Consider the following 27026-nt stretch of genomic DNA (forward strand, 5'->3'; position numbering starts at 1 on the left):
TATGAGGGAAAATGGGGAAACAACATTGATGTTACATGTAGAAACTAATAGACACGCAGTACTCGAATTGGGCACATTAAATGCATATATAATTTTCACTTCTTCACTCTTAGGAGTCTGGTGGCCAGAAAGAGAATGCTTATGTCTTGGCAAAAAATGTACACTGATATACACCTGAAACTAACACAACACTGTAAATCAACTATACTTCAGTTTTAAAAGTGCATTGATAATCTCCGAAAGAAAAAAAAAACTCTGTATATTGATTGGCATCCTGTTTACTCTTATATTGACTAGGTTAATTATTTAAATGTGATGCTTTATTTTGATCTGTATCCATAAGCAAGCAAAGTATGTTTAAATGGTATAATTGTATTGAATTTCCCACATCATACATTTCATAGCAGATGATCAGATAAAGACTGTATAACCTGCACTCAAGCAAAATGACTTTGCTTAACCTAATCCATTGACTGAGTGACCTTGGGCAAGTTACTTAACCTCTCTGTGCTTCTGGAGTCTCACTTGAAAAGGGGGGGATGGTGATAAAACATACTTCACGGCGTGGCTGAGATGAGTAAATGCGATGAGACTTGTAAAGCTCTTAGCACAGCGGCTGATACAAGTTGTTGATCAACACCAACCCTTATTGATTGTTAGCAAATCTCACCTTTGACAACTGAAGTCTAATGAGAGCTACCAACTCGTGAATTTGCCCCATGTTTGTGCCTGATTCAGACATTCGTTACTGCTCATCCTTCCTTCTAATCCACTTCCCAGAAGATCATGTAACCTGGAAGTGGGAACTGGTTCTTCTAGTTCTCTCTAGAAGATTCCCTCAAGTCTGATTCATTCTCAGGAGGGGCTGCCAAAAGTCCCTCTTGTCTTTTTTTTTTTTTTATTAATTAGTTAATTTATTTTTGGCTGCATTGGGTCTTCGTTGCTGTGCGCGGGCTTTCTCTAGTTGCGGAGAGCGGGGGCTACTCTTCATTGTGGTGCGCGGGCTTCTCATTGCGCTGGCTTCTCTTGTTGCGGAGCACGGGCTCTAGGCACGCGGGCTTCAGTAGTTGTGGCGTGCGGGCTCTAGAGTGCAGGCTCAGTAGTTGTGGCGTGCGGCCTCTAGAGCGCAGGCTCAGTAGTTGTGGCGCACGGGCTTAGTTGCTCCGCGGCATGTGGGATCTTCCTGGATCAGGGCTCGAACCTGTGTCCCCTGCATTGGCAGGTGGATTCTTAACCACTGCGTCACCAGGGCAGTCCCTGTCCCTCTTGTTTTAGGTTCATTCATTCACTCATTCAATCAACCACTTACTGTAAGTCAGGTTCTTTGCTAGACACAGAGATGAAAGAAATAGCCCCAGCCTCACAGAGCTCATAGGCTAGCGGCAGGGGGAGGGAAGAGAAGAACAGGCACTGGAGCTTCAGTGAGGTCTGGGCAGTGGACCGGAAGCTGAAGGACAGCAGAGGAGAGCCTTCCATCTTGCTCAGCCTGAGGATCAGGGAAGGAAACTATGGCATCTAAGGAAAGTCCTTGAAAGAAGAAAGGAAATAGCTGGGCAGGAGGATAGGGAGTGGGGAGACTGTCCCAGCTCAAGAATGTCACAGAACTACAAATAGTTCAGTATCACAGGAAAGGCCTGTGTTTTGGTGGAAACAGAGAACAAGGAGAAGGGAGGGAGGAAAGTCAGCAGTGGGTGCAGGCAGACTAAGAAGCCCTGTTGGGGGAAATGGAGAGCCACTGAAGGCTAGCAGGGGAGGGATGATCAGACTGGTGCTTTGGAAAGATCATAATTGCTGTTCTGGGGAGAAGGGGTCAAGCAACTAATTAAGAGACTAGTTTAAGAGCTGATATGATCGTTCAAGCCTAAACTACGGTGGTGGCAAGAAGCGAATAGATTGAGATGTATGTAAGAGACATAAACAACAGGACATGGAGACTGAATGAAGGAGAGGAGGGGGTGGGATGTCAAGAATGACTACAGGTTTAGATAACTGGGGAAGTAATGGATGGGGCAGGGAGTGTATGTGGTAGAGATGTTTAACTCTTTGCTGGCTATTCTTAACCAGGACACACAATTCTTCAGATTAAATTCAAGAAGCTCAATTGATCTTGCCAGCCATTCTTACTGAAGCTTTAACCAGGGTGATAATTACTCCAGGAGGCAAGTTGGGAAAATTCTCACGAGGGCATCCTCTTGAAGATACCCAATTTTCTGCACAATTTTCAAACTCAATACAACAAGATTTATTTGTCATCTGCTCTGTGTCACTTGCTGTGCCCATTGGGTTGAACCAAGAAAACATGGTTCCTGCCTTCATGGGATTTACATTCCAGCTTAGAGTTCGTGTATCTTCTCATCTAAGTGCTAAATTCTCCTGTCCTCTAGGGGTGCTCGAATAAGAATACAAATGTATCAGTTAGCTATTGCTGTATAACAAAATGCCCTCAAAACCCAGTGGCTTAAAATAGCAACAATTTATTTAGCTTAAAATTCTGCCATTGGCAATTTAGGGTGGACTCAGCTGGGTGTTTCTTCTGATCTTACCTGGATACATTCTTGCATCCACATTCAAGCTACAGGTTGGGTAGGCAGTTTTAGTGATCCTGGCTGGACTCTCACATGTTTGAGATCTCAGCTGGGGTAAATGTTCTTCAATGGCTCCGATCTCTCATCTTCCCATAGGCTAGCCCAGGCTGTTCATGTGGTGGCCAGGAAAGTTTCCCAGAGAGAATGGAAGTAAGCACAGTCTCTAGAGGCCCAGGCTTAGAACTGACACAGTAACACTTCCACCATGTTCTATTGGCCAACGCTAGTCACAGGGTCCAGTGCAGATTCCAGGAGTGGGGAAGAGGCTCCACACCTTGATGGGAGAAGCAGCAGAGTCTCATTGCAAAGAGCGTGGGCACAGTGAGAGGAAGAATTGCCATAATTTTAGCAATATACTCCAAGGACTCACACACTCCTAATTCTTGCTACATGTAAAAGTGATCACAGAAGGGAGCTCTCATGAGCAGAGGACGGCAATAGATCTATTTCTTATATTTCCAAGCCAAACAGGAGACTTATTGAGACCTGCCCTTTCCCATGAGGGAATTCATTCTATCTGTTTGGGCTCCTGGGTCAGTCAGTTTTTTCCATTTTAGTTTTCTGACTGTGGCCATCCTCTCCTTTTCATCCCCCCAGGACAACAGCCTGGGATTCTCTGCATAGATGTCAAAGAAATGAAATGTCAGCAGAGTTCACTGTGACCCTGGAGCCAGTGTTCTCCCACCTCCTCCTCACAGTTGCCTACGGCAGGGCTGGTCTGCACTATCAATAAACCTTCCCCTCAGCATTTTCTCTTGAGGGACCGTATCAGATAGGCTCCATCTATCTCCCAGGCTCACTCCCGCCAGGCTGGAGAGAAGGTCTCCTGACATGGAGATAAGAAATCCCGGACATCACTGCCATGTAGGGGAAGCTCAGGGTTCCATTTTCCTTATGAAAGGTCAAATCGCTTCTTTTGCAGTGCTTGGAAAGAAAAGAGACAACATAATGTGCTTTTTAAATGCCAGTGGTCTTGATGTCCCTGATAAGAAGTAAATGAAGGAAGAGAATGGCTGAGAAAGAGCTGACTTCTAAGTGCCAGCAGGAGAAGTAAAACATTTTTAACAACCCATGTTAAAGGTAGTGTTTAATTCAGTCCTGGGTTAGGGAAATACAATTATTGCTGCTTTAAAAAAATTCCTGCCTTGTTGCATTGAATACAGGTACCAGTAATAGTTCTCCCTCAAGAGGCTTAGGAGGAAAGACAGGCCAGTCACAAACTGGGCTTATAAGCTTTTCATTTATTCTTTCATCGCACGTCTACTGAGTGGCCACTATGTGCCAGAAACTGCTGGGCATAGGGGATGCAGAAGTGGTAAATGGCACAACATTCTGTTCTTAAGGAAGTCACAGTCTAATCATAGGTCAACAGACAGTAGCTCTAGAGAGTGATGCGTGCTACCCCAGGACGTGCAAGGTGTTATGGAAGCATCTCCATGGGAACATCATCTCCTGAAGTTCTTCTCTTAAGCAGTAGAGGCTCCAGGAAATTACGGGTCAAGCCTGGCATATTCAGTACTATATCCTTGGTGCCTGGCCCTTAGTGAGGGCTCATTCCTATCTGTTGGTTGACCTAGTGGTGTGAATCCGACATTCTCACCCCATGGTGCCATCAGTCCTTCTCCAAACTGTCCCTGCATCCTCACACCTGTGTGCTTTGACAAATACCGTCTGGAATCTTTTCTCACCTTTTTGCCCCCTAGAAAACTCTGATTCACCCATCAATACCCAGACCATATGTCATTTCTTCTGCAAAGCCTTTTCTGATCTGCTGAGTAGAACTTATCCTCTTTCCATAATTCCTCTAAGCAACTTGCTTATGTGTCAAATTTGCTCCTTATCTCAAAGGACTATTTTATTGTAATCACTTGTTTTTGACATGTTTTTGTCTCCTTCACCAGATCATGGGCTTCTTTGGAGCAGGGTCTGGATGTTAGGAATCTTTGAACCATCTGTGCCTGGCCCACAATAGCAGCTCAATGAATGTTCACTGCATGAACAAAAGGCTACATATTATGATTGGGACCACAGATCAGTGGATATCACCCAGGCGGTTGTATTTTCTAATTCATGGAAACAATGGGGTAGAATGTGGGATGCAGCAAGGAGAACTGAGATGAAGACCATCAGTTTAGCCTCCTTTCTGCTGTAATGACAGCATTTCCCACTTTGTCTAATGTTAGGGAGAAAGAGGAGGCCAGGCTGATGTCTTAACGCCATGGCCCACATCCAGGAGCAGATCCAGATGAAACGCTGCTCTCTGCAGAGAGTGTGGGGATCTTTGATCAGTACCTGGGAAGGACTTGGGACTGCTTGAAACTGAACATTCAGATGCTGTCTTTAGCACAGACTCTCATCTCAGAAGTTTCACTTTAATCTCTGGGTTCCACGTGATGCTCAGTCAGGATGAGCTGATATAGCACAGGAGTCCTAGGGTCAATTGGGGAAGGATGACCTGGGGGCAGGTGAGGGTGGGCTTTAATTGTCTGAAGGCCTGTCATGTGGAAGAGGCAGCAGAACTGCGAACAGAGGGTGATGGTTACAAGAGAGCAGGTTAAGTCTGACACAAGAAATGTTTTCAAAAACCGAGATTCTTATACCTTCTGGGATTAGATGATATTACAAAATGGTGAGCTCCCTGACACTTCTGAGTATGGCATCAGAATGGAGCGAGACTGGGGACTTCCCTGGCAGTCCAGTGGTTAGGGCTTCATGCTTCCACAGCGAGGGCACTGGTTCAATCCCTGGTTGGGGAACTAAGATCCCACAAGACTCAAAGTGTGGCAAAAAAAAAAAAAAAAAAAAAAGAAGCAAGACTGGTAATTCTATTTGTCCTGCAAGTGTGAAGAATACCTGATTATTCATCAATATAGAAGATAAAACAACAAAACAACCCATGAGTGCGTTGGTATAACCTAGCCAATGGTCATGCTTAGTTCCTATCATCTTTAGCGGACTGTGGTCCTGCATGCTTGCCTCTGATGGCCTGTCTTTTTTCCCAGTTTTCCTTTTTTTTCATTCTCTACCCTCACACCTCTTTCCAAATTTGATTAAGATGTCCTGAGCCAGTTTGGATGAGGTTATTTGGGTCCCAGTGTTAGGGAAAAAGAAAATTGTGTTCAGTGGTTGTTTAGGACCATGGACAGCAACATGCGTTTGCATGCCCCCAGCAACTGAGGTAAGGCTACATCCAAGTTATCAGGGGCTGTTTGTAAGCAGTGCCATGACTGATGCACTTGGATTCCTATGTATCCATTTACTGGATTTATTCATGCATCTTGTCGTATGGTGAGAGAGAGAGGAGAGAAAACACATAGTTTATCTAATGAGTTTTGATTCTCAAAAGGTCCATTGGGGGTGGGGGAGCATGAATTGGGAGACTGGGATTGACATATATACACTAATTTGTATAAAATAGATAACTAATAAGGACCTGCTGTATAAAATTTAAAAAAAGGTTTTCTCCATCATTGAGATCCACAAGATTACCCTTTATCCACTAAATCAATCTCCTTTTACTTGAGTCAGTCTAAGGAGGTTTTCGTTCCCTGCAACCAAATGATTCTTGATAAAGATAGCATCATTGGATTAGTGATCCTCATCCAAAAAGTGACCAGTCTTGTCTTTCTGCCTTCCACAGAGCTTTGAGCATGCAAAACTCCAAGATCCAAATGCTGATAGCATGGATGAAGGACAGGGCTTGGGGCAGGTCCATGAGACATGTGTTCTGGCCACAGACAGAAATGGGCTCACTCTCTCTGCCCATTAGGTAGATGCAGCCCCCATCACTTTTGGGAGGCAGATGTCAAGCAATACCAACAAATTAGACCCTAGTGGGGCTTGCTTTACCGAAGCACTCAGTTTAATGAGTCTTTCCATGACACAAAATTCTACTTGCTCCATCAGCAAATGTGACCTGTTTGGTGTGAATAATTCAGTGTTTTGCAGGGGTTCTGACTTCCACTGAGAATGCAGCACTGTCAAAGATTGTTAACTAATCCTACGGAGCAGAACTGAGCTCTGGTTCACCTCTGAGTCAGAAAAACACTTGGGAAAACAGTAAAAAGAGAATCAAAAAGAAAAGTACTTTCCCTAACTAACAACAGAAACCACTCTCTCCAAACTCTCCCCACACACATGCATATCAGTATGTGGCTCTTCTCTTCCCAAAGCCTCAAACCTAGTCTGGGGAGATTTGGGTCTAAAAAAAATTTCTGAAAATACATTTCCATGCCAAAAAAAAAAGGACTTTTAAGCAGAAAAGTCCAGCTCTGGATGAATATGCTGGCTGTCTCTGCCCAGAGGAAGTGAGGGATCTGGAAAAATGAGAAAGTCCTGATCATTTATAGCTCACAAAGTGTTTCCTTCCCCTTCTTTCTTTCTAGTTATGTGATCTTGGGCAAGTCAGTTCCCCTCTCTGGGCACATTTATAAAACTAGAGCTTTGGATAAGAGATCAGAAATTCATTTTTTTAAAAAATAATTTTATTTTTATTTATTATTTTTGGCTGTGTTGGGTCTTCGTTGCTGCACGCGGGCTTTCTCTAGTTGCGGCGAGCAGGGGCTACTCTTCGTTGCAGTGCGCGGGCTTCTCATTGCGGTGGCTTCTCTTGTTGCGGAGCAGGGGCTCTAGGCGCGTGGGATTCAGTAGTCGTGGCTCGCAGGCTCTAGAGCACAGGCTCAGTAGTTATGGGTCACGGGCTTAGTTGCTCCGCAGCATGTGGGATCTTCCCGGGCCAGGGCTTGAACCCGTGTCCCCTGCATTGGCAGGCAGATTCTTAACTACTGCGCCACCAGGGAAGCCCGAGATCAGAAATTCTTAACCAAGAACTCTGGGTGGTCCATGTGTGGTCAGTGAAATCTCTGAAGTACTGTGCAAAATTCTGTTCACATTTGGTAAAGGGGAGAGGCTCTATAGCTTCCATCAGATTCTCAAAATTGTCCATGACCTCTGATCTTTCAAGCTTTGGAGCCAAATTAGGAAGCTCAATCACTGGATGCAGCAAGTCTGTGTTTGTGCACGGGCTTCTATCAGGGGGATAAGATGTTCATTCATTTTTTCATTCCACAAATATTTAGAGTCCTCTGGGGTGCTAAGCCCTCTGCTACTCACTGACCTCCTGGAGCTCACAGTCTAGGAGATAGACAACAGAAAAACAGTCACAAATAATTCTGATTACCAAATATGACAAGGGCTCTGAAGGTCACTGAGAATTTTGGTGAGAGATCAGAAGTGACCCATTTTTTCTTCACTGCCACATCCCATACATCCATTGAGTGGTGGACTCCAAAAATAGTTCACCTCTTCTGATCCTCACTGCCACCACCCTTGTCTGAGCCCTGAACCCCAGAACCCTCTTGCGCCTGAACCCTCGCAACCCTCTTCTCTTTGCTTCCATTCTTTCCCATAACTGGAATGTCGAGACCCATGGAGAAGAGAGTGGGGGGTGTGTAGAATCCAGTCATGTGCTACATTTGATATGAAATCAGACAGTACAGTTCCTGTGCAGGCAGAACCCTCAGGCTCTAGGGAAGGGAGTGGGGGAAGGGGTGCTCCAAGGGTGCTCCAGGTACTCAAGACAGAGTGGTGGGGAAAGCATTTGCCTCCTCGAGGTGAGAACTTTGAAAGACAAGGCTCACTTGGATGTGTAATGTATAGCATTGGGGAAAAAAATAACATTATTCGTCTGACATCACACCTGGTGTTGCACAAAACAAAACAGAGTCAGAGCACTTATGGCTGAAGCTGTTGATTCTCAGCCCACAACACGATTCAGAACAGTCTAAATAAAGCAAGCAAGCAAATTCAAACCCACAAACCAGGCAAATTAAGGAGTGATTACATCCATTTGTGTTTCAGAAGCACTCTGATTTGCAAAGGGCTGTCTTTAAATAGCATCCCTTGGAGTGTTTACAAATCTGTAACTGCTCGCTGGAAAGGCCAAAGATGGGGAGGGATACCTAAAACTAAAGGTGTAAAATCCCTGGCCAGTTGAAGGCCATTCTAAGGAATGTACGACCTGATTTAAAGCTATATATAACATATTGAGGAATCTACGATGTAAACTGCGACCATCAATATTGGGAGCAGGGCGGGGTCTGGATTCTTATTTGAGAAAATGCACATGAAAGATTTTATATGCACATGGCTCATAATAAGTACTCAGTAAGTGTCAACCATCATCTTCATTCCCTAAGCTCCAATACCAGCTGGGTGTCATTCACTTCAGTCCAATTCAATTCAGTTCAGACACTAACTCCCTGGAATTAGTGCAGACCCTACAGACTAAGGGGCTTAGCTCCACTAGACTGCCCCTACTTCAGACACCAACCACAAGTCCCAGGTGTCCCCTAGCCACTCATGCTTCTGCTACAAATTTGGGGTTTCCCATAATTCCCTTTGAGGTTTGGTAATTCACTAGAACAACTCAAGGAATTCACTGCATGCACTATACTCAAAACTACAGTTTTATTATAAAGGATACAACTCAAGAACAGCTGATTGGAAGAGATGCATAAGGCAAGGTAGGGGAGGGGGCTCAGAGCTTCCATACTCCTTCTGCATGGGATCAGGGTGTACCACCCTCCCAGCACACTGATGTGTTCACCAACCGGAAAGTTCCCCTAAGCCTTGGTGTCTAAGAGTTTTTATCCAGGTTTCACTATGTCAGCATGATTGATTAAATCATTGATTTAATTTAAACCATGTGATTGAATGCAATCTCCAGCTCCCCTCCCCTCTCCAACGGTGGCTGAAAGGTTCAACCCTCCAATCACATTGTTGGTTCCCCTGGCCACCAGACCCCCCCCCCCACCCCGCCACCCACCCCCCTGCCAAAAGGGGCTCATTATGAATAACAAAAGCTACTACTATCACTAAGAAATTCCAAGGATTTTGAAACACTGTGCCAGGAACCCAGAACAAAGCAGATACATTCTTTATTGTATCACATTCCCTCTGCCATGCTCTCTCCTGAAATATAAGGCTGAAGGAAGATCTTGAGAGGTCAAACTGTCCATCCTTCTGCCTCCAGGTGAGCCTGTATTTTAATCATTGAAGACAGCTGATTATCATTTTCAGAAAAAAATGACAACAACAAAATTACACAGGCTGGCAGAGTCTCCAGTCAGTCCATGTGGCTGGGCATTTCCAGATTCCCAGGGAGACACAGCAGTGGGGCCTGGCCACCTTTCTCCTCTAGGTCCCCCCATTTGCTTTGACAAGACTGCTTAAACCTCCCCCATAGCCAGAAAGAGGACTGGCCACCAAAGAGTTAACTTTTTGGAAAGATTCAAGGCAGGAGGGAAAGTGGTTCCTAGGTTCCACTGCATTAGGATGCACTGCTCCATTGTACGTGATTTTGACTGTCCCTAAGATACTTCACACCCATAAAGGTCTGTGTCTGGAAGGGTTTTCAGATTTATTACTTCTGGTGAAGGTGTCTTCCTGTACTTGAATGTACTTCATTTTCTTTCCCTGCAATTACTCCGAAGTTACATAGTCAGTAGTGCATATAATCACAGGTACTACAACCCACAGACTCCTCTTGACATTCTGAAAGGCCTTACTGGTTAGGCCTTCACAAAGCTCACACTGCCTTCTCTTACCAAGCGTGTTTTTCTTTGAAGTATCATTTCATGTTGTCTTTTTCATTCATTCATTCAATCATGTATTCATTCACTTCTGCCTTTCCCTGGACTGCTCTCTCTATACTAACTGGTGAACTCCTCAGCCTTTGAGGTCCAGCTTAAATGTCACCTCCTCTGAGAAGCCTTCCATGATTGCCTTCAAGTCTCTGTTCTATGCTTCCATATATAGCATAAACATCAATCTGGCCATCTATCACAATCTGTTGTGGTTATGTAATTAATGCCTAACCATTTCTACTGGACTGAAAATTCACTGAGGGTAGGGAATGTGTCTAGTCCCTCTCTGGTTCCATAATGCCCACCATGACACTTGGCACTGAGTAGTCACTCAAGAAACATTTATTGAGGGAATATATAGATGGATCCTGACCTACAAGTACTGCCTATTACATCTGTAGAATACTATTGATTTCCCACTTCTCTTTTCTCTCTTGCTAATAGAACCTCAATTTGGACTAAGTAGTAGGCTTTCATGTGCCTCATGGCCCCTTTCCCAATTCCAGGGTGGTGTATGTTGGTTATTTAAATACAATTTTGGTCATTTCACAACTCTAGCCAGTGACTGGTTTAGATGTGTGAGTGTGTGCAACCCTGGCCAATGAGATGTAAGGCAAATGTGCCTGGTGGGGGGATTCTGGGAAAAGGTTCCTTTCTTTTTTCAAAAAAATTGAAGTAGAGTTGATTTACGGTGTTGTGTTAGTTTCTGGTGTACAGCAAAGTGATTCAGTTATACATATATACGTATCTATTCTTTTTCAGATTCTTTGACCTTATAGGTTATTACAAAATATTGAGTATAGTTCCCTGTGCTATACAGTAGGTCCTTGTTGGTTATCTATTTTATATGTAGTAGTGTATATATGTTAATCCCAAACTCCTAATTTATCCCTCCTCCCCCTTTCCCCTTTGGTAACCGTAAGTTTGTTTTCTATGTCTGTGGGTCTATATTTGTTTTGTATAGAAGTTCATTTGTATCACTTTTTTAGATTCCACATAAAAGTGATATCATATGATATTTGTCTTTCCCTGTCTGACTTACTTTACTTAGTATGATAATCTCTATGTCCATCCATGTTGCCGCAAAGGGCGTTATTTCATTCTTTTTGATGGCTGAGTAATATTCCATTGTATATATACGTACCACACCTTCTTTACCCATTCAATTGTCAGCGGACATATAAGTTGCTTCCATGTGTTGCCAATTGTAAATAGTGCTGCAGTGAACATTGGGATGCGTGTTATCTTTTAGAATTATGGTTTCCTCCAGATATATGCCCAAGAGTAGGATTGCAGGATCTTATGGTAACTCTATTTTTAGTTTTTTAAGGAACCTCCATACTGTTCTCCATAGTGGCTGCACCAATTTACATACCCACCAACAGTGTAGGAGGGTTCCCTTTTCTCCACACCCTCTCCAGCATTTATTATTTATAGTCTTTTTGATGATGGCCATCCTGACTGGTGTAAAAGATTCCTTTCTTGATAAAAGTTGTTGTACCAGGAGACTCTCTTTTTCCTCTTTGGATGAAATTTGGGGAGGCCAGGATGTCTCAAGCAGAACCAGCCATCCTGAGGCCCTGCAGAAGGTAGCAGTGTAAAAGAATGAAAAACAACTGTGGCTGTGAGGACACTGTTGTTCCCCGGTGACCAGCCTGGACCCACTGTAATACAGAGAATTGTTCTCTGATTTTGGTCTCTCCCTAGGAGGGGGAGGTTTAGGTATCCGTGGGAGGGGGCTGAATAATGGGTTGTTTAGAGCTTCTCAAGACCTGGAAATTCATCCACTTATTTTATAAAAGTCAGCGACCTATGTGAATGGGTTTCCTGTAGAGACAACATACAGATTTATTTTTTTTTTTGAATTAGGGTATAGTTGTTTTACAATGTTGTGTTAGTTTCTACTGTACAGCTAAGTGAATCAGCTATATGTATATATATATCCCCTCTTTTTTGGATTTCCTTCCCATTTAAGTCACCACAGAGCATTGAGTAGAGTTCCCTGTGCTATACAGAAGGTTCTCATGAGTTATCTATTTTATACATATCAGTGTATATATGTCATTCCCTATCTCCCAATTCATCCCACCCCCCTTTTCCCGCCCTGGTGTCCGTACCGGATTTACTTCTTATATTAAGTCTAATGGGACAAATTCCCACCTTAGAAAGTGTGTTAAAAATAGTATTTATTAAAGAGGTGGTCAGGATTACCAGTGTTCTCTATACATAGTGTAGTAGACTTTCTAGTACAAGTGAGGAATATACTTTCCGGTAACTTGCCATGTGGGCACTGGGAATTCTATCCAATGGATTCTAGCCAGTGAAGTGTAAGCAGAAATGATGTGTCTCTCCTGTCCTAAGGTATTTAGGAGCTGTTATGCCACCTCTATGCTCTCTCTTCCCCTGCTGCCTCAACCTTCATAGCTGTGTATCCCGTATGGTATAGTTATAGTATCAGGCTTTTAGTCTGAAGAAAAACAGTTCTTGTGCTAAGCTACTGATTTAGGGGTTATTTTGTTACCCTATAGCTTGTGGTGACTAATACACAGAATAATATATTTGGAAAATAAAAGAAAATCTCCTGTAATCCCTGCATTATTAGAATTCAGATGGCCATGATGCTCCGTGAGATGGTCCTGGAGAAGACACCACCTCTTAACTCAGTCTTGTGGTGAACTCTCAGGAGTGTTCTAGGCTCTTTTGCATCAGTGACTTCCACCTGAATTCAAGCAGACAGGTAGCCAGGAGCTCCACAATGGGCAGATGAGAGGAGAAGCTTGGAGGGCGATGCATGGGGAGAGCCTTCATTCCACACAATCACATTATTGACAGCTGTCATCCTCATGCTGAGCTCCAGGAGAACTGGAAATCTGTGTCTGTCTGGGAGGAGCTGTGTTGTTTTCTGCTTCACGCAATGCTCTCCAAAAGTTTTCATATCCTTTCCCATTAAAGACAATTTTCATTTTTCAACTGGGCCAGTGGTGTATTTCCATCAATGACATAATGTATTACCGCTCACAGATAATCCTGTGACTTTTGTTTCCAGTATTACATCTATTTTTCATAATTGAGTTTCCACAGTTAAATATTAAACCACAGTATTTATCCTACATTTATAAAAATGGAATTATATGGCCCATGCAATTACAAAAAAGTCTGTTTTCTTTTTACTTACAATGTTATGAACATCTTTCCATGTCATTCAACATTCTTCTACAGCATCCATTTCAATGCCTGCCTAGAACCCCAACATCTGGATATATCCTCATTTATTTGATAAATCCCTGCTGCTGGACATTTAGGATGTTTCCAATTGTTCAACACTAAAGAAAAAAAAATCCTTGTAGCTAATCTTTGCTCATATCATTTCTTTAGAATAAATCCCTAAAAGTGGGTTTCTCCAAAGTGTGTGCAAAAATAATTAAGGCTTCTGATCCATGTTGATAACTTGACTTTTCTAGAAAGACTAGAAAGACCGTATCAGCCTACACATGTATGAGTATCCTTTTTTCACTCTCCTGCATCACATCCTTAAAATCAGCAGGCAGAAACTGAACAGGCAACAGTCTCCTTCATGCAGGCTTTGTGTCTATGGTTAATGATCTGTAGCTACTATTGACTCTATTTTCTTTCCTTTGTTTTTTTATTACTCAAATAACTTCAAAGAGACTTTTAAAGAGGTCTTGTGAATTTAGTTTCTATGGTTTGAATTCCTTCATTAGTTGCATCTTCTGACTCTTGTGGGGGCTTGGTTTCTTTACGTACTTTATAATTTTTAACTGTGAGCTCATCTTCAGTGGGAATTTTTTTCTTTGGGATTCCCAGGGAGCCAAGATTGGGGAACCTCATGGCACAGCCTTGATATTTAAATTTCTCTCAGTGCGTCTCTTACCACCTGTGGTTGGGGGTGGCCAATTCACCTGAAAGCTATGTGCTTAAGCCACTAGGTAGAGCTTTATAGTGCCCCTTTCATGGATAGAAAGCCCTTTATGGTTCCCTGCTTTGGGCCGTATCAGCTCCCATCCTGTGGCTGCAGCTCTGCTCTCCAGGCATTCGTATTATGACTCTCTAGGTATATGCAGTTCTGATATCACATGGACCTTTGGGCTCATTTAGTTTGCTTGTCCTTTCTGGCACCTGGGATTCTCTTTTCCTTTATTTTTGATCTGAGCTATGTATGTGAAGTTTTGATGTTATATTTTATCCAGCATTCCTATGGATTTGGAGTGTTGAGAGGGCTCTGATGTCAGCTCAGCTACTGTATTGGTTGGAGGTCTCTGAGCTCTTCCTATGCCCTTAGGGCTGATTTGACACTCTTTGATGGTGGCCAGAGGCAGGAGAGCAGTTGAAGCAACAATCTCTGCAATTGTTAAGAAGTCAACACAGGTAGAACTCTTGAGACTACATGGATTCATGAACACATGGCTTATTTCAAGAGTCACAGCCGTGTTACTGGGGGAAGAAAAGAAGCATGCCCCATGCCAAGAAATCCTTGAGCTCCTGGTTCAGTGCATCCCTTGTTATCCACAGCCTTATAAACAAAAACAATTAATATAGCAACCCACTGTAGAGTGCCAGGAGCTGCTGTAAAAAACACGTTGCATAGATTAACCCATTTAATCATCACAAAAACCCAATGAGATAGAAATTTTTATTACCCCCCCCACCCATTTTACAAATGAAGAGACTGGTCCAGAGAGGTTGAGCAACATGCCTGAGGTCACAGAGCTATGAAATGGCCGAGATGGGATTTGAACCCAGGCAGTCCAACTCCAGATCTCGTAGTCCTGACCACTATGACACAGGCATGATCTTTCCTTGTCTTCTGCATAACATCCTCTCAAACTCCACTCTAAAATCTTCCTCTTGAGATGTCCTCGGTGTTCATTCTCTTCTTTTTCATTATTAAGCCTTTTCATCTAATTCTACTGATCCAGTACATTCTATTTCTAGCAGCAAGAGATAACTTAAACAACCACATGATTATACCTCTCCTGTCCTTCTCCCTCCACCCTCTTTCTCACAGAACTACTTATGAGGCACATTTACCATCCTTAATTAACTAAATGCATTCTCCCCTTTGTAATAAATTAATTCCCCCTCCTGAGCAGTACCACCATCAACCTCTCTGTAGCAGCTGGGTGAACCCCAGCAGGTTACGTTATCAAGCAGAATTTCCAGGTGTACTGCGTCCTGGCTCCCCTTGCTACCTGTCCTACAAGAAAGCACAGACACTATGCTGTTCAGCCATGTCTGTACAGTGCAGCTGTATGCGGAGGTTTAAAAGAATGCAGACTCCTTGCTCCCATCCCTAGTGATTCCAGTTTAATTGCTCTGCATGTGGCCTGGGCATTAGGAGTCAGAAAAGCTCTCCAGGTGATTCTAATGTGCAGCCAGGGTTGAAAACCACTAACGTGGTTAGAACCACTTAGAACCACTAAGTCATCCCCCAGGATTCTTCCATGACTGCCTTCTAGTTGGATTTGGGCAGATATCTCACCCTTCTTGCCTTACCCTTAACCTTAGAACTTAAACGTGCATCCAGTCATGTGGCGGGCTTGTTAAAACACAGATTTCTGGGCTCCACCCCCTCCATAGTTTGTGATTTAGTGGATCTGGAATGGAGCCTGAGAATTTGCATTTCTAACAAGTTCTAGGCAATGCTGATGCCGCCGATCCGGGGACCGTCCTTCAGGACCACTGTCTTAGGACTCTTCTTGCCCTCTGAATGTCCCCCCTAGATGCTCTTCACTGCCATGATTCAGAACTCCACGCCTCCTCGTTCTTGTTTTCCTAACTTGTCCTTCAAGTCCTTTCTCCCTCCATTAGGTCTTTGGGACTAGCCCATCTGCGTGGTATCTCTCCCCGAACCCCAGAACTCCTGGGGGCTCCTTCCCCTCTGTACCACCCTTTGTGGTTTTTAGTTACAGGTCATAGATTTTAGAGCTGCAAAGGTGCTCAGAGTCCAACAGTTTAAAACTTCAGCTTTAAGCTGAAGAATTCTTTTGCATTCAGATGAAATCCTCTTCCAAGTGGCACTGTTTAGAATACATAGCTGGGGCGGGGCTAGGAGGCCAAGAACATCACTATTTGTACCTCTTTTTCCCTATGGGGTCTTGAGGCACTTTGGGGAGGCACTTGGGACCTGGGGAGCATAATTTGGAAACCACCCATCGTCCAAACCTGTACTTTATAGATGAGGAAACTGAGGCTCAGAGGGGGTAAGTGACATGCCCTTTCATCCACTCAGTATTGTTGATCACCAAGTCTGTGCCAGGCACAGTGTCAGGTGTTGGGAATGGTGACCAGGATGGACTAGTGTGCCCTCATGAGCTTTTATTCTAGCTGGGGAGATGGACATTGAGTAAGTAAGCGCACAGACACAATGATCAGAGATTGCGATAACAGCTAAGGGGAAACCCAGCATATGCTAGACTCACGTTGAGTTCAAGGAGGGTCTTTCCGAAATGACCTTTGTTCTGAGTCCTGAGGATAAGAAGAAACCCGATATGTGAAGAGTTGGGAAGGTAGAAGTCCTATTGAGCCTTGTTGGTAGGTCACAGTGAAATGTCTGGATTTTATTCTCAGTGGGCTGGAAAACCAATAGAAGGGCTTAAGCAGGGAAATGATAAGACCTGATCTTGTTCCTCCTGTTATTTGTCTCCTTGGAGACATGGGTGGATATCAATCTTTATATTTTTCTAGTATTCCATGCAGAGTACGTGCTGAAAATATGTGTGTTGACGGCTGATTGCCTGAAGTCAACAAGGATTTATAAGCTGTCTTCTAGACCAGTATCTCTTTATCTATTTTGGGTTTAGAACCCCCTCCAAATGTCTTATCAGAGCTATGAGCCTTTCCTTAGAAAATATCCTCATGTGCACATGCATACCGTGTTGCGCATAAAAAAGGGTCATGAATGCGCTGAGGACCATCTCAGGAACTTGCACCAGGACCCCCTGCTGTAGAAGCTGCATCACGAGATACCTTTAGTCTGAAGATCCCTCATTTGGCTGGATATCATTGTTATCCTGGATTTAGAGGCAGATTATTTTAGTATCTTTAAACCCCAGCTTTTCTGCCTGTAAGATTGGCTAATGTATATGTCACAGGGGACTTTATTTATTTATTTGTTTATTTTTTGGGGGGTGGGGACTTTAAGAATAAAATGAAACAGGGACTTCCCTGGTGGTCCAGTGGTTAAGAATCCTCCTTCCAATTCTGGGGACGTGGGTTCGATCCTGGTCGGGCAACTAAGTCCATGTGCCGCAACTACAGAGCCCACGTACTCTGGAGCCCGTGGGCCACAACTAAAGAGAAGCCCGTGCACCGCAATGAAGAGCCCGTGCCGCAATGAAAGATCCTGCATGCCGCAACTAAGACCCAATGCAGCCAAAAATTAATAAATAAATAAATTAAATTAATATTTTTAAAAATTCTTAAAAAATTTTTTTTAAAAAAGAATAAAATGGGAGAGAGCAGTCAAGATGGCAGAGTAGAAGGACGTGCTCTCACTCCCTCTTGTGAGAACACCAGAATCACAGCTAGCTGCTGGACAATCATCGACAGGAAGACACTGGAACTCAACCAAAAAAGATACCCCACATCCAAATACAAAGGAGAAGCCACAATGAGACGGTAGGAGGGGCGCAATCACAGTAAAATCAAATCCCATAACTGTTGGGTGGGTGACTCACAGACTGGAGAACACTTATACCACAGAAGTCCACCCACTGGAGTGAAAGTTCTGAGCCCCACGTCAGGCTTCCCAACCTGGGGGTCCGGCAACGGGAGGAGGAATTCCTAGAGAATCAGACTTTGAAGGCTAGTGGGATTTGATTGCAGGACTTCGACAGGACTGGGGGAAACAGAGACTCCACTCTTGGAGGGCACACACAAAGTAGTGTGTGCATCGGGACCGAGGGGAAGGAGCAGTGAACCCAGGGGAGACTGAACCAGACGTACCTGCTAGTGTTGGAGGGTCTCCTGCAGAGGCGGGGGGTGGCTCTGTTTCACCGTGGGGACAAGCACATTGGTAGCAGAAGTTCTGGGAAGCACTCCTTGGCGTAAGCCCTCCCAGAGTCTGTCATTAGCCCCACCAAAGAGCCCGGGTAGGCTCCAGTGTTGGGTCGCCTCAGGCCAAACAACCAACAGGGAGGGAACCCAGCCCCATCCATCAGCAGTCAAGCGAATTAAAGTTTTACTGAGCTCTGCCCACCACAGCAATAGCCAGCTCTACCCACCACCAGTCCCTCCCATCAGGAAACCTGCACAAGCCTCTTAGATAGCCTCAGCCACCAGAGGGCAGACAGCAGAAGCAAGAAGAACTACAATCTTGCAGCCTGTGGAACAAAAACCACATTCACAGAAAGATAGACAAGATGAAAAGGCAGAGGGCTATGTACCAGATGAAGGAACAAGATAAAACCCCAGAAAAACAACTAAATGAAGTGGAGATAGGCAACCTTCCAGAAAAAGAATTCAGAATAATGATAGTGAAGATGATCCAGGACCTTGGAAAAAGAATGGAGGCAAAGATTGAGAAGATGCAAGAAATGTTTAACAAAGACCTAGAAGAATTAAAGAACAAACAAACAGAGATGACCAATACAATAACTGAAATGAAAACTACACTAGAAGGAATCAATAGCAGAATAACTGAGGCAGAAGAACGGATAAGTGACCTGGAAGACAGAATGGTGGAATTCACTGCTGCAGAACAGAATAGAGAAAAAAGAATGAAAAGAAATGAAGACAGCCTAAGAGACCTCTGGGACAACATTAAACGCAACAACATTCACATTATAGGGGTCCCAGAAGGAGAAGAGAGAGAGAAAGGACCTGAGAAAATATTTGAACAGATTATAGTCAAAAAATTCCCTAACATGGGAAAGGAAATAGCCACCCAAGTCCAGGAAGTGCAGTGAGTCCCATACAGGATAAACCCAAGGAGAAACACGCCAAGACACATAGTAATCAAATTGGCAAAAATTAAAGAAAAATTATTGAAAGCAGCAAGGGAAAAACGACAAATAACATACAAGGGAACTCCCATAAGGTTAACAGCTGATTTCTCAGCAGAAACTCTACAAGCCAGAAGGGAGTGGCATGATGTACTTAAAGTGATGAAACGAAAGAGCCTATTACCAAGATTACTCTACACGGCAAGGATCTCATTCAGATTTGATGGAGATATCAAAAGCTTTACAGACAAGCAAAAGCCAAGAGAATTCAGCACAACCAAACCAGCTCTACAACAAATGTTAAAGGAACTTCTCTAAGTGGGAAACACAAGAGAAGAAAAAGACCTACAACAACAAACCCAAATCAAGAAAATGGTCATAGGAACATACATATAGATGATTACCTTAAACATGAATGGATTAAAGGCTCCAACCAAAAGACACAGGCTTGCTGAATGGATACAAAAACAAGACCCATATATATGCTGTCTACAAGAGACCCACTTCAGACCTAGGGACACATACAGACTGAAAGTGAGGGGATGGAAAAAGATATTCCATGCAAATGGAAATCAAAAGAAAGCTGGAGTAGCAATACTCATATCAGATAAAATAGACTTTAAAATAAAGAATGTTACAAGAGACAAGGAAGGACACTACATAATGATCAAGGGATCAATCCAAGAAGAAGATATAACAATTATAAATATATATGCACCCAACATAGGAGCACCTCAATACATAAGGCAACTGCTAACTGCTGTAAAAGAGGAAATCGACAGTAACACAATAATAGTGGGGGACTTTAACACCTCACTTACACCAATGGACAGATCATCCAAAATGAAAATAAATAAGGAAACAGAAGCTTTAAATGATACAATAGACCAGATAGATTTAATTGATATTTATAGGACATTCCATCCAAAAACAGCAGATTACACTTTCTTCTCAAGTGCACATGGAACATTCTCCAGGATAGATCACATCTTGGGTCACAAATCAAGCCTCAGTAAAGTTAAGAAAATTGATATCATATCAAGCATCTTTTCTGACGACAATGCTATGAGATTAGAAATGAATCATAGGGGGAAAAACGTAAAAAACACAAACACATGGAGGCTAAACACTACATTACTAAATAACCAAGAGATCACTGAAGAAATCAAAGAGGAAATCAAGAAATACCTAGAGACAAATGACAATGAAAACATGACAATCCAAAACCTATGGGATTCAGAAAAAGCAGTTCTAAGAGGGAAGTTTATAGCTATACAAGCCTACCTCAAGAAACAAGAAAAATCTCAAATAAATAATCTAACCTTACACCTAAAGGAACTAGAGAAACAACAACAAACAAAAACCAAAGGAAGCAGAAGGAAGGAAATCATAAAGATCAGAGCAGAAATAAATGAAATAGAAACAAAGAAAACAATAGCAAAGATCAATAAAACTAAAAGCTGGTTCTTTGAGAAGATAAACAAAATCGATAAGCCATTAGCCAGACTCATCAAGAAAAAAAGGGAGAGGACTCAAATCAATAAAATCAGAAATGAAAAAGGAGAAGTTCCAACAGACACCGCAGAAATACAAAGCATCCTAAGAGACTACTACAAGCAACTTTATGCCAATAAAATGGACAACCTGGAAGAAATGGACAAATTTTTAGAAAGGTATAACCTTCCAAGACTGAACCAGGAAGAAACAGAAAATATGAACAGACCAATCACAAGTAATGAAATTGAAACTGTGATTAAAAATCTTCTAACAAACAAAAGTCCAGGACCAGACGGCTTCACAGGTGAATTCTATCAAACGTTTAGAGAAGAGCTAACACCTATCCTTCTCAAACTCTTCCAAAAAATTGCAGAGGAAGGAACACTCCCAAACTCATTCTATGAGGCCACCATCACCCTGATACCAAAACCAGACAAAGACACTACAAAAAAAGAAAATTACAGACCAATATCACTGATGAATATAGATGCAAAAATCCTCAACAAAATACTAGCAAACAGAATCCAACAACACATTAAAAGGATCATACACCATGATCAAGTGGGATTTATCCCAGGGATGCAAAGATTCTTCAATATACGCAAATCAATCAATGTGATACACCATATTAACAAATTGAAGAATAAAAACCATATGATCATCTCAATAGATGCAGAAAAAGCTTTTGACAAAATTCAACACCCATTTCTGATAAAAACTCTCCAGAAAGTGGGCATAGAGGGAACCTACCTCAACATAATAAAGGCCACATATGACAAACCCACAGCAAACATCATTCTCAATGGTGAAAAACTGAAAGCATTTCCTCTAAGATCAGGAACAAGACAAGGATGTCCACTCTCACCACCATTATTCAACATAGTTCTGGAAGTCCTAGGCACGGCAATCAGAGAAGAAAAAGAAATAAAAGGAATACAAATTGGAAAAGAAGAAGTAAAACTGTCATTGTTTGCAGATGACATGATACTATACATAGAGAATCCTAAAACTGCCACCAGAAAACTGCTAGAGCTAATTAATGAATATGGTAAAGTTGCAGGATACAAAATTAATGCACAGAAATCTCTTGCATTCCTATACACTAATGATGAAAAATCTGAAAGAGAAATTATGGAAACACTCCCATTTACCATTGCAACAAAAAGAATAAAATACCTAGGAATAAACCTACCTAGGGAGACAAAAGACCTGTATGCAGAAAACTATAAGACACTGATGAAAGAAATGAAAGATGATACCAACAGATGGAGAGCTATACCATGTTCTTGGATTGGAAGAATCAACATTGTGAAAATGAGTATACTACCCAAAGCAATCTACAGATTCAATGCAATCCCTATCAAATTACCAATGGCATTTTTTACGGAGCTAGAACAAATCATCTTAAAATTTGTATGGAGACACAAAAGACCCCAAATAGCCAAAGCAGTCTTGAGGGAAAAAAACGGAGCTGGAGGAATCAGACTCCCTGACTTCAGACTATACTACAAAGCTACAGTAATCAAGACAATATGGTACTGGCCCAAAAACAGAAACATAGATCAATGGAACAAGATAGAAAGCCCAGAGATAAACCCACGCACCTATGGTCAACTAATCTATGACAAAGGAGGCAAAGATATACAATGGAGAAAAGACAGTCTTTTCAATAAGTGGTGCTGGGAAAACTGGACAGCTACATGTAAAAGAATGAAATTAGAATACTCCCTAACACCATACACAAAAATAAACTCAAAGTGGATTAGAGACCTAAATGTAAGACTGGATACTATAAAACTCTTAGAGGAAAATATAGGAAGAACACTCTTTGGCATAAATCACAGCAAGATCTTTTTTGATCCACCTCCTAGAGTAATGGAAATAAAAACAAAAATAAACAAATGGGACCTAATGAAACTTCAAAGCTTTTGCACAGCAAAGGAAACCATAAACAAGATGAAAAGACAACCCTCAGAATGGAAGAAAATATTTGCAAACGAATCAACGGACAAAGGATTAATCTCCAAAATATATAAACAGCTCATTCAGCTCAATATTAAAGAAACAAACACCCCAATCCAAAAATGGGCAGAAGACCTAAATAGACATTTCTCCAAAGAAGACATACAGACGGCCACGAAGCACATGAAAAGATGCTCAACACCACTAATTGTTAGAGAAATGCAAATCAAAACTACAATGAGGTATCACCTCACACCAGTTAGAATGGGCATCATCAGAAAATCTACAAACAACTGCTGGAGAGGGTGTGGAGAAAAGGGAACCCTCTTGCACTGTTGGTGGGAATGTAAATTGATACAGCCACTATGGAGAACGATATGGAGGTTCCTTAAAAAACTAAAAATAGAATTACCATATGACCCAGCAATCCCACTACTGGGCATATACCCAGAGGAAACCATAATTCAAAAAGACACATGCACCCCAATGTTCATTGCAGCACTATTTACAATAGCCAGGTCATGGAAGCAACCTAAATGCCCATCAAGAGACGAATGGATGAGGAAGTTGCGGTACATATATACAATGGAATATTACTCAGCCATAAAAAGGAACGAAATTGAGTCATTTGCTGAGACGTGGATGGATCTAGAGACTGTCATACAGAGTGAAGTAAGTCAGAAAGAGAAAAACAAATATCGTATATTAACACATGTAAGTGGAACCTAGAAAAATGGTACAGATGAGCCAGTTTGCAGGGCAGAAGTTGAGACACAGATGTAGAGAACAGACATATAGACACCAAGGGGGGAAAACTGCGGTGGGGTGGGGATGGTGGTGTGCTGAATCGGGTGATTGGGATTGACATGTATACACTGATGTGTATGAAATTGATGACTAATAAGAACCTGCAGTATAAAAAAACAAAACAACTAATACTAAACTTTCATTGGGTTATTTGTATGGAAATATGTTAATATAAATGTTTCAGACATTACATGAAATTTCTAAAAATCTTATATGTTCTGGTATAATGTTATAAGTCATAATCCTAGTTATTACTTTAAAATGTATATCTCAGAAATAACTAATTTTCTTGTCAACTGCATTATTATGAACTTTCATCAAATCTTTAACCATGGTCATTTTTAAGTCTTTTGTCATTTACAGACAGTTCTGGGTGTACTCTGATGCTTTTGCAAATATGTTCCTATAAAAGGGTTTCATCTGCAAGAAATTCATGGAAAAGACCCTGACAAGTACAGGTTTCTGGTAACTGACTGTACTGCTGAACTGAATGAATAAGCATTTTCAGAACTCTAATGAAAAACTGATGAACTCATAAAAGTGCTAACAAAAGATCAAGATGAAAAAAAAATTAATTACATGGGACTGAGTGAACTGATGAGGATGAGTATAAATTTTGTGACTTTCTGTTTGAATTAAAAAAAAAAAATCCCACAAGGACTCAGAGGCAAAGAATATACAAATCAATTTTCACTGCACAGTAAAGGAGCTGTTACAGTGGAGGATTACTGGACTGAATGTCAATATTATGACATAGTATGAGTGTGTTTCATGTTTGGTAATTGCAATCATTGTTGCTTTTGTTGTGGTCATCCATGTACAATGCTTGGTGTCAGTCTATTTATCTTGTAAAAATAAAATACAGTGTGTGTGTGTGAAAAAAAAAAACAATAAATAATGAATTCCAGTGGCAACCAAAAAAAAAGAAAGAGATCATAAGGGCCCAATTCTTCGAACAGACATCTTAAAGAATCTGCCTGGTTTAAGATAAATTTGGAAATTTGGAAAAAGACTTTATCTGGGGCCTTGACAATACCCAGGAAGAAGGAGCTCTGGCCACTGCTTATCGAGGTCCTCCTACATGCCAGTTATTCAGCACTGATTATCTCAAGAACAGCATTTTATTACCTCCATTTTAGAGACTGAATCTCAGCTTTATCAGAGAGGTTACATGGCTAGTAAAAAGGTCCTGCCACTTTATTTTTTTTTAATTAATTAATTAAATTTTTTTTTTGGGGGGGGCTGCATTGGGTCTTCATTGCTTCGCGCAGGCTTTCTCTAGTTGCGGTGAGCAGGGCCTACTCTTCCGTTGTGGTGCTCGGACTTCTCAGTGCAGTGGCTTCTCTTGTTGCGGAGCATGGGCTCTAGGTGCATGGGCTTCAGCAGTTGCAGCGTGTGGGTTCAGTAGTTGCGGCACGTGGGCACTAGAGTGTGCAGGCTTCAGTAGTTGCGGCATGTGGGCCCTAGAGTGCCTGGGCTTCAGTAGTTGTGGCTCACGGGCTCTAGAGCACATGCTCAGTAGTTGTGGCGCAAAGGCTTAGTTGCTCTGTGGCATGTGGGATCTTCCCGGACCAGGGATCGAACCCATGCCCCCTGCATTGGCAGGCGGATTCTTAACCACTGAGCCACCAGGAAAGTCCCCTGCTACTTTAAAAAACGGTGAAGAAGGTAACAATGATGGTGGTGATGACATGGTGATGATGGTGGAGGTGATGGTGGAGATGATGAGATGATGGTGATGACGACGGTGGTTGATGGTGATGATAGCAGTTACCACTCAGTGACCCCATTTTATTCAACATGTCATCTTTGTTCAGCTCATGGGCTTTGGAGTCAGAAAGCCTGTCTTGGAGTTCCAGGTGTGACACAGAAAAAAACTCAATACATGCAAGTTGTAATTACTTATTATTATTATTACTATTATTGAATCTTCACAAAAGTCCTCGAAAGCAGTATTATTCCCATTTTACAGATGAGAAAACTGATTCGGAAAAGTCACCAGAAATCAGACTAAGTGGAAGAACTATCTCCCCAGAATCAATCCTTCCAATGTCACCTTTAGGAAATTTGTCAAATCCTTGTGTCCCTAGATAGTCCTAGATAGGACTTTCTTTTAAATGGAATCACTAATCTTTTTCACGTACATAAATACCTTGTGAAAGGAAATGTTATAGCACTAACTTAAACACGAACCCATTTGTTGAAGGAGGTCCTTGAGAGGATATGACCACCAGGTGACCTGCGAGCTGGCCCTGGGCAATTAGAAACTCCTCACCCCCTCCCCTGCCCTTGGAATATACATCCAGCCCCTCCCCCACTCCCACAGTGGGAGCTGTTACAAGGGCACAGCCTTGAGAGAGCGGGGTGTTACTGAGACCATCCAGAAGGTCTCCGTGACTGAGCCCAGTTCCGGCCTCTATAAACTTTAAGACTCTGGCGGGCGGGGGTGGAGACCTACCCTTCTTGCAGCATCCAAGACAAGCCCTGTATGTCAGTTCCCTTGCATATTACACCTGCCACCCACCAATCTGGAGTGGCTGCCTCTTTCTTCAGTCTCTCCCTGCTCTCCACCACAGTGGGGGCCAGTTTCTGAACCAACACTGTTATCACTTGTCACAAATAGAAAGTAGAAATAAATACAATATGCGTACAGAAATACCATTAGATTCTAATTAGATACAGTTACCTGGGAGTCTGAGGTCTGCTTTCTCTTTGTTGAAAAAGGGAGATTAGCAAGTATTACAGAGAGGAGTTAAAGGCTACTAGCCCTGAATGAGATTTCCTTCTTCCTGTGATGGGGTTGAAAGTGAATTAAACAGGAGATGACTGTCTAGGTGGGCAACGTCCTGCCCCTCTCCTGCCCCATCACCTCCACTGCCACCCTCTGAAACAGTCTCCCACACTCTGCCCACAGTGACCTATAGCCTGGCTGAGCTGGGGAGAGCTCATGAAGGGGCTCGGCAATGGTTGTTTCTGAAAAGAGGAGCAGGAAATGGACTGGGCAGGACTCTCGAGGTCCCGCCTGACTTAAGGGGCATATTTCCAAATGCGCTGAGCAGCAGCCCGCTGGTGAAACCCAGGAGGCACATGGGAGCTCTGCCGGGAAAATGTATTTCTGCTTCCAGCTCCCGAAGGCTGGCCAGGCACCAAATCCAACCCCATGGGCCCCTCTGTCTTCGTCCAGACCTGGGTGGAGGCCACGCCTTCTCAGTGGAGGCTGAGAGCCCTGGGGCAGCACCTGCGGTGAGGAGAAAGGGGACTGGGCAGGAACACAGGCACCGGAGCAGACAGGCAGGGTCTGCGTCCCGTTCCCGTCATTCCCAGCTGTCAGCCCTTGGACCAGTCTCACAGCCTTTTTGAGCCTCAGTTTCTTCATCTGCAAAACGGAGTCATAAAACCTCAAACACCTCTTCGCTGGGCTGCAAGGACTGGGCGAGATGGTGGCACGTGAGGTTCTCAGCAGAGCACCTGGCCCTGAGAAGGTGTTGAACAACTCTGAATTCCCTTCTCCACCTGTAAAACCAAAGAGGGCACCGTTCACCCCAACCCGGATTGCCCCGTCCTGG

At 42.8% G+C, this 27026-nt stretch overlaps 1 long non-coding RNA gene across 5 annotated transcripts in view; it reads right to left on the reverse strand.

Moving 5' to 3' along the window:
• Nucleotides 1–27026, reverse strand: part of LOC132348257 (uncharacterized) — a 93991-nt gene that overhangs the window by 27615 nt on the left and 39350 nt on the right. The window contains exon 6 of one of the 5 annotated variants that reach the window (XR_009497395.1): nt 7052–7718. The exons of 2 other annotated variants lie outside the window; for them this stretch is intronic. This is a non-coding gene — a long non-coding RNA (uncharacterized LOC132348257). Of the gene's footprint in view, nt 1–7051; nt 7719–24700; nt 26974–27026 lie in introns of those variants that run through there. 2 more of the 5 variants (XR_009497399.1, XR_009497396.1) reach the window with 2 other exon arrangements.

Source organism: Balaenoptera ricei, chromosome 14 (genome assembly GCF_028023285.1).
Source record: "Balaenoptera ricei isolate mBalRic1 chromosome 14, mBalRic1.hap2, whole genome shotgun sequence".
In the NCBI taxonomy this organism is placed as follows: Eukaryota; Metazoa; Chordata; class Mammalia; order Artiodactyla; family Balaenopteridae; genus Balaenoptera; species Balaenoptera ricei.